The sequence below is a fragment of the Monodelphis domestica genome, chromosome 3, assembly GCF_027887165.1.
Source record: "Monodelphis domestica isolate mMonDom1 chromosome 3, mMonDom1.pri, whole genome shotgun sequence".
NCBI classification, from domain to species: Eukaryota; Metazoa; Chordata; class Mammalia; order Didelphimorphia; family Didelphidae; genus Monodelphis; species Monodelphis domestica.
The window spans coordinates 476,196,767-476,205,488 of NC_077229.1; the positions used below are offsets into that span (position 1 = coordinate 476,196,767).

Genomic DNA, 8,722 nt, shown 5'->3' on the forward strand with positions numbered 1-8,722 from the left:
AACCCTTACCTTCCGTCTTGGAGTCAATACTGTGTAGAAGAGTGGTAAGCGCTAGGCAATGGGGGTCAAGTGACTTGCCCAGGGTCACACAGCTGGGAAGTGTCTGAGGCCAGATTTGAACCTACGACCTCCTGTCTCTAGGCCTGACTCTCAATCCACTGAGCTACCCAGCTGCCCCCTAAGTGAAAACTTCTCAACAAATACAATTGTCAAAAAATGGAACGAAGTGCCTCTCATTAATTAGTTTCCCTTCACTGGAGGTCTTGAAGAAGAAGCTAGAGGACCACTCACTCATCAAGAATATGATAGAGGAAACTCATGCTTTGAATGAAGATTGTGTCTGACCCTTAAGGTCCTTTCAAACTTGAAATTTCTGGGATCCTATAGTATTCTACAAGTTATCCTTTATCTGTGGTCCCAATGAGTATCAGAAATAAACCAAGAATTTATTAAGTGCTTACTGTATACAAGGTTTTGTGCTTGGCACTAGAGCTAAACAAAAGAAAGCTGTCAATATCAGACCCTTGCCAGAGAAATAAGCAGAGCTTTCAAATCCTTTTTCTGAATACCTTATATGTTCTTTTAGATGTGTTCCCTTTGGGAGGAAATGACCTTCTATATGTTGGAGAAATATCCTCCTTTCAATGGATTGTTAGTGGCTAGAATAATCTCACAACTCCCTATATTAATGAAATATTTATGAAGGGCTCATCCGCTGCAGAGACTGGGATAGTGGTTGTAAGGTCAGGGGAGATACAGGGAAAAACAAGACATTACTTATTCTCAAAGAGTTCAATATAGGTGGGGAAAGAAGATGTATATGTGTGTAAAGTAATTTAGAATATAAGGCAATAGGTGCCAAATGAATATTACAGATAATAAATATCATACTTCCACTTATTCTAATCAAATGAAAATGTATGAGATTATGATACTTTTTATGATTTTAGAGCTAAAAGGAATTTGTACACTATCTAGTCCAATCCTTTCATTTTCCATATTGGGAAATTGTAGTGTGACTTGTCTAAAGTCATGCAACTCCTTTTTATTTTTGGCGGCTTGTCTACTGAAAAAAAAAAGTGATCTAATTTTGACTTGGAAGAAAAGTCATCTAAGTTAGAATAACAATTGAGATAAATTTGCCAAAATTTTAACAGTGATGTTGTTGAATTATTAAATTATTTTAAATACTGTTAAAATATTAAATAATGGGTTCAGTTGCTACCTCAGTTAATAGGTTTGCTTAGATTGGTTCCAAGACCTCCAGTGTGTGATATAACAGACTTTAGGACATATTTTCCTAGTTTTTTGATAAGAATGTTAAGTTAAATGGAATCAAATGTCTTATGGTAATAAAGGTTGCTTCTCCTATATAGTACTAATTCTGTGGCCTTGCACACTGAAGGAAAAGTAGCCTTGTCTTCCCAAATTCTTTAATTAGATCAGAAAATAGTCACATTTCGGTGCATGGTAACTTTAAGAAATGCCCACATAGTGTTAAGGATACAATGTGATATGGAGCAGAAAGTAACATAGTAATATTCTATCTTTTCTAATCAGTTTAACATGGTTTTGTTTTAAAGCTTGAGTTTTAGCTCTCAGCTCTTCTCCCACACTCACTACCAGGATTGTCTGCTGCAATCCCATCCCTGATACAAAATGGTGAACATCAGAACCAACGAATTTGGCCATACTGAATGCCTGGTAGCCAGGACAGCATTCAACTGCAATGGAATAGATGTTGTGGGCATCAGTGATCCCTTCATGGACATCAAATATATGATTTACATGTTCCAATATGATTCCACATATGGCAAGTTCAAGGGCACTGTAAAGGCCAAGAATGGAAAACTGATGATCAATGGAAAAGCTGCTACCATCTACCAGAAATAGGATCCCACCAATAATAAATGGGGAGATGCTGGACCCAAACATGTTGTAGAGTCCACTGGCATCTTTGCCACCATGATAAATGCCAGGGCTCACTTGGAAGGAAGAGCCAAGCAAGTCATTATCTCTATCCCTTCTGCTGATGTCCCAGTGTTCATGATGGGACTGAAGCATAAGAAAGATGATAATTCCCTTAAGATTCCATCAAGATGCTTCTTGCACCACCAACTGCTTGGCCCCACTGGCATTGTAGAAGGGCTCATGACACCATTAGTGCTAACCGGAAGGGAGTAGACGACTCCTCTGGCAAGCTGTGGTGTGATGGGCATGGTGCTGCCCAAAATATCATTCTTGCTTCCACTGGTGCTGCTAAGGTTGTGGGGAAGGTTATGCTTGCGCTTACTCAGAAGCTCATAGGCATGGTCTTCTGTGTTCCTACTCTAATGTATCTGTTATGGATCTGACTTGCCACCTGGGGAAAGCTACCAAATATGTTGATATTAAGAAGGTGGTGAAACAGGCATCAGAGGGACCTTTGAAGGGCATCTTTGACTACATAGAGGACAAGATTGTAGCCTGTTATTTTTAACAGTGACACCCACTCTTTTTCCTTTGATGCTGGTGCCAACATTACCCTCAACAGTTGACCATTTTGTCAAGTTACAACCACCATGAGGTAGTAGACCTCATGGTCTACATGGCCTCCAAGTAGTAAAGTAGAACCTTCATCCCCAACCAAAAAAGAATAATTCCACCCTCTTGGAAGCCCACATCCATAAACTATGTCCCTATGCTAGGGAAGTTTTGCCCCATTCACATCTTTGCCCCAAAGTACACTGGTAGTAGTGGGAGAGAAGCATAGATTCCTATATTGTATACCATCAATAAAGTCACCACATTTTGGTGCAAAAAAAATTATTTTTGAGTACCAAATTCTTTCTCTACTTCCAACCTCTTCCCTAACCATTGAGAAATCAAGCAATATAATATCAATTATACAGGTGAAATTATGCAAAACCAAATTCAATATTAGCCAAGTTGCCCAAAAAAAGGCAAGAAAAATAAAGAAAATGAAAGTCGTATTTCAATTTGCACTCAGCCTTCATCAGGTCTCTGAAGGTAAATAACATTTTTTTTCATCATGTGTCCTTTAGAATTGTCTTAGATCATCATATTGATTGATTAGCTAAGTCTTTCACAGTTAATCATCATTACAGTATTGTTATTACTATGTACAACTGGTTCTGCTCATTTCACTCTGCATCGATTTATGTAAGCCTTTCCAAGTGTTTCTGAAAGTATACCTCTCATCATTTCTTATAGCACAATAGTATTCCATTATAATCAGATGTCACAACTTGTTCAGTCATTTCCAATTTATGGACATTTCTTCAGTGTTCAATTCTTTGGCACCACAACAGGAGTTGCTAAAAATATTTTTGTACAAGTAGGTCCTTTTCCCTTTTCTTTGATCTCTTTGGGATACAGACCTAGTAATGATATTGCTAGGTCAAAGAGTTTGTATATAACTATATAAAAATATACTTCTTTGGGCATAGTTCCAAAATGTTCTCCAGAATGGTTGGACTAGTTTACAATTCCACCAACAATGCATTCATGTCTCAGCTTTTTCACATCTTTCAAGCATCTGTCATTTTCCTTCTCTGTCATGTTAGCTAATCTGATAGGTGTAAAGTGGTATCTCAGAGTTGTTTTAATTTGCATTTCTCTAATCAATAGTGATTTAGAGCATTTTTCATAGGACTATATATTTGGTTTCATTTTCCAAAAACAGTTTGATATATTCTATCAGTGGATATTCAGACAAGAAATCTGGATTCTCATTTCATATCCACAATTAACTGGGATCACAACCTGTCATAGATTACTTCCTCACCTGTAAAGTATGAAGATTAGACTAAGTAATCTCTAGGGATTTTTCCACCTTGAAGTTCTAAAATTCAACAAATTTTTAAGTACATGTGGCCCTCTTCCCATCAAGCAATGTCTCCCTCTTCCCCAAAATGGCCTAGAAGTTGATTTCTCTAATAAATCTGATGAGATTACAGGGCAGTGAGCCTTTGTTTGGAATGTAAAAAGTCTGTTGAGGATATATTTTTGGTTGTATTACCCTGTGGAAGGTAAGCCTGCCCTCTGGAACATTATTGAGAAGAGAAAGGGTAATTGGAATAATTTGGCAAAATGACCAGAATTGAGAAAAGCAGTAACCTTCGTGATTTTCACTCCCTATCAGGTTATGAATTCCATGCCCCAAATCTGATATTTTAAGCCCAGAATTTCTGTATTTCCATTTAAGGGTTGACCTTACTGAACATCAATTGGAAATTTTGCATTGTCCTTAGTTGCTAGCTCACTCAAAAGAGGATTAATTGTGGACATCTCAACAAACTCAACTAGAATTCCTAGAGTAATACCATCCCTTATAGTGTCTGGGGCTTGGGAGAGATTGTGGGCATAGAATATTTAGTACTTTTTTTATTATGCATTGTTCATTGCTTTCACTGGTCCTATGCTAAGATTAAATTCTGCGTACCTTTCAGCTCTAAAGAAAATGAAATCCATGTCAAGAAGATATGAGTAAATAACATAGAGAAGTGAACAGAAAGCTGGTTTCAGGACCAAAAGGACATAGGTTCAAGTTCCACCCTCAATGCATATTGTCTGTGTGACCCTGGACAAATCATATAATCTCTTTATACTCTGAGCAAATTTTTAAGATTAAGTGGCAAAGAAAATAATATTAATGTGCATTAGTAGAAGGCGTTTTTTTCTCACCCAGGAGCTTTCTCTCCAAAAAGGAAATCATAAGTCTGGTCACTTGTCTCACATCTGTGTGTGTGTGTGTGTGTGTGTGTGTGTGTGTGTGTGTGTGTGTAAAATTAAGCATGGGACCTTTCAGGACCAGATCCCTTTTTTTTTTTGACCAGGATCAAGTGAGTGACTATCATCTCAGTCAATCAGCCAATAAACATTTATTAAGCCCCTCAATACCAGACATTGTGTTATACGTTGGAAGTACTTTGCTAAAAGGTATTAGCAGCCCCTAAAGGTTAAGTAAACAATCATGATAAATTGAAAGTCCATAGGCTTGATAGCCATCTATAAAGATATTAAGTACTGAAATGAAATGTAGTGTATTGCTGTCTGAAACCTTCTGCCAGCATATGTGTAAAAGATTCATGGAAGTACAAATAGGTAGTATATTACATGTCCATAAAAAATGCTCCCCAAAGCAAAGCCTAGAAATACAAATTAACCTTCTTGTATGATAATTCCTACACTTTGCTTTTCAACGTAGCAGGTCCTCATCATCTCATGCCTGAACTACTATAATAGCCTGCTCATTGGTTTCCAATTCATTCTTCATTCAGCTGTCAAACTGATCTTCCTAAAACATATGCCTGACCACATAAACCCTGCCCCCTTTCCAAAAATTTCAGTGGCTTTTATTATTTCCATGACTAAATATACAACCCTCTGTTTGGTTTTTGAAATCATAACGTAGTCCCTTTCTATTTTTCTAACCCTCTTTCACCAGCTCTGTCACCTCCATCATCACCCACACACTGCAATTCAGTTACAATGGCTTCCTTGCAGTTCTTCACACACAATCCATCTCCCAACTCCAAGAGCTTTTCCTGGCTGTCCTCTACCCCTGAAATATTCTTCTTCTTCATTTCTGCTTCCTGACTTCCTTTGAACCCCAGTTAAATTTCCATATTTTGCAAGTTCTGATTTAACTTAGTGCCATCTTTCTGGGACTGCTTCCAGTTTTTCCTTTTTGGTTCTTGTCTGTACATGGTTGCTTCTACATTGTTTCCCCTATTAGACTGGGAGCCTGGGAGACTGGGAACAGAAACTAGTGTTTTGCCTTTATTTAAAAAGCCAGTGTTCAATACAAAGACTGATACATAGTAGATACTTTATTTTTTAAAATTTTTGTCATGCAAAATACATTTCTATATTGGTCATTGTTGTAAGAGTACACTAATACATAAGCAAAACCCCAAACTAAAACAATAAATACTGTGATTTGAAAGATAGTATACTTTGATATGTATCTATCTGACTCCAGCAATTCTTTTTTCTGGAGATGGATAGCATTGCCTTTCAGTCCTTCAGAATTGTCCCAGATCATTGTATTGCTGAGAGTAGCCAAGTTTTCACAGCTGATCATCCTACAATATTATGTAACTGTGTACAATGTTCTCCCAGTTCTGATTATTTCACTCTACATCATTTCATGGATTTCCAGCTTTTTCTGAAATCATCTTACTTATATTCCTTATAGCACAATAGTATTCCATCACCAACATGTACCTCAATTTGTCCAGCCATTCCCAAATTGATGGACATCCCCTCCATTTCCAATTCATGATGGTACAAAAATAACTGTTATAAATATTTTTGTACAAGTAGGTCCTTTCCCTTTTTTATACTTTGGGATACAAAGAGTGATAGTTTAGTCTACTTGAATTTCTGCAATTGTTTTCTTTTCTTATTGCTAAAGCTATCATTTCTAATACGATATTAAACAATAGTGATTATAATGAACATCCTGGCTTCACTTTTGATCTTATTGAGAATGTTTCTAACTCATTCTTATTGCTGATGATACTTGTTAATGGTCTTAGATAGATATTACTTATCATTTTAAATAATGACCCATTTAATCCTATGCTTTCTAGTATTTTGCTGTTTTTTGTTGAAGGCTTTTTCTGCATCTGTTGAGATAATCATGTGATTTCTTTTAGTTTGGTTATTAATATGGTCAATCATGATGACTTCCTAATATTAAACCAGCCTTGCCTTCCTGAAAAAAACCTTTGGTCATAGTGAATGATCCTTATGACATTGTTGTAGTCTTCTAGCTAGTATTTTATTCAAAACTTTTGCATCTATATTGATTAATGAAGTTGACTTATAATTTTCTTTCTCTGTTTTTGCTCTTCCTGGTTTGGGGAACAGTATCAAATTTGTATCATAAAAAGAATTTGGTACGATTCCTTATCTGCCTATTTTCCCAAATAGTATATATAGTATTGGGATTAATTGTTCTTTAAATGTTTGATAGAATTCACTTGTGGGTCCATCTGGCCCTGGGGATTTTTTCTTACAAAGTTCATTGATGATTTGTTCATTTCTTTTTCTGAGACAGGATTGCTTAAGTATTCTTCTTTCTCTTTTGTTCATCTAGGCAATTTATTTTTTTGTAAATATTCATTTATTTCACTTAGATTGTCAGATTTATTGTCATATAATTGAACAATATAGCTTCTAATGATTGCTTTAATTTCCTCATCATTAGTGGTGAGTTCACCTTTTCATTTTTGATACTAATTATCTGATTTTCTTCTTTCATTTTTTAATATTAAATTAATCAATGCTCTGTCAGTTTGTTTTTTTCATAATACCAACTCTTGGTCTTATTTATTAGTTCAATGCTTCTCTTACTTTCAATTTTATTATTTATCCTTTAATTTTTAGGGCTTCCAATTTAGACTTTTATTGGGGATTTTTAATTTTACCTTTTTCTAGTTTTTTTTAGTTGCATGCCCAATTCATTCATCTATATTTTCTCTATTTTTATTCAAGTAAGCATCTAGAGATATACATTTTCCCCTAAGTACTACTTTGACAGTATCTCATAAATTTTGATATTTTATCTCTTCATTGCCATTTTCATCAATGAAATTATTGATTGTTTCTACAATTTGTTTTTTACCCACCCCCTTTTTAAATACTAAATTAGTTTCTAATTAAATTTTAATTTGTCCTTCCATGGACCCTTATTGGTTATAAATTTTATTGCATTATGATCTGAAAAGGATGAATTTATTATTTCCATCTTTTGCATTTGATAGAAAAGTTTTTGTGCCGTTATACATGGCTAATTTTTGTATAGGAGCCATGTACTTCTGAATGGAATGTATATTCCTTTCTATTCCTATTCAATTTTCTCCAGAGATTTATGACTTCTAACTCTTCTAAAATTTAATTGACTTCCTTTACCTCTTTCTTGTTTATTTTTTGTTTGATTTATCTAGATCTAAAAGGGGAATTTGAGGTCCCCTACTAGGATAGGTCCACTGTATATTTCCTTCTAAAGTTCGTTTAATTTCTCCTTTAAAATTTTGGAAGCTATATGTTTAGTATTGACATTACTTCATTGTCTATAGTACCTTTTAGTAAGATGTAATTTCCTTCCTTATCTCTTTTAATCAGATTTATTTTTGCTTTAGCTTTTTCTGAAATCAATAATGCTACTCTAGCTTTTTTATCTCAGTTGAAGCCAAAAATATTCCACTTCAGGCCTTTACCTTTACTCTGTGCATGTCTCCTTCCCTCAAATGTGTTTCTTGTGAATAGCATATAGTAGAATTCTAGTTTTTAATCCATTCTTCTATTCCCTTCTATTTTATGGGTGAGTTCATCCCATTTACATTCACAGTTATGACATCAACTGTGTATTTCCCTCCATTTTATTTTCCCCTTTTGATATTGCTCTTTATCCTTTCACTCTGTCTCTCCTCATAGGTGCTTTGTTTTTATTCATCATGCCTTACTTCTCTTTTTCTTCCATTACCCACCCCCCTTATCATATTCCAATCCTATTTCTCTATAAGGTAAGATAATATTCTAACCCCAATGAGTACAGCCTTTATTCCCTGTCTGAACCAGTTACAATGAGAGTAATGTTTAGGTATTGCCTTTCACCATCCTCATCCTCCTCTCCACAGTTTTTCATGCCTCTTTCGATGAGATAATTTGCCCCATTCCACCTCTTCCTTCCTTTTTTCTCAGTGTAATC

At 35.4% G+C, this 8,722-nt stretch overlaps 1 pseudogene; it reads left to right on the forward strand.

Moving 5' to 3' along the window:
* The first annotated feature begins 1,740 nt into the window (after window positions 1-1,740).
* Window positions 1,741-2,883, forward strand: LOC100011280 (glyceraldehyde-3-phosphate dehydrogenase-like; annotated as a pseudogene).
* Window positions 2,884-8,722: the final 5,839 nt, after the last annotated feature.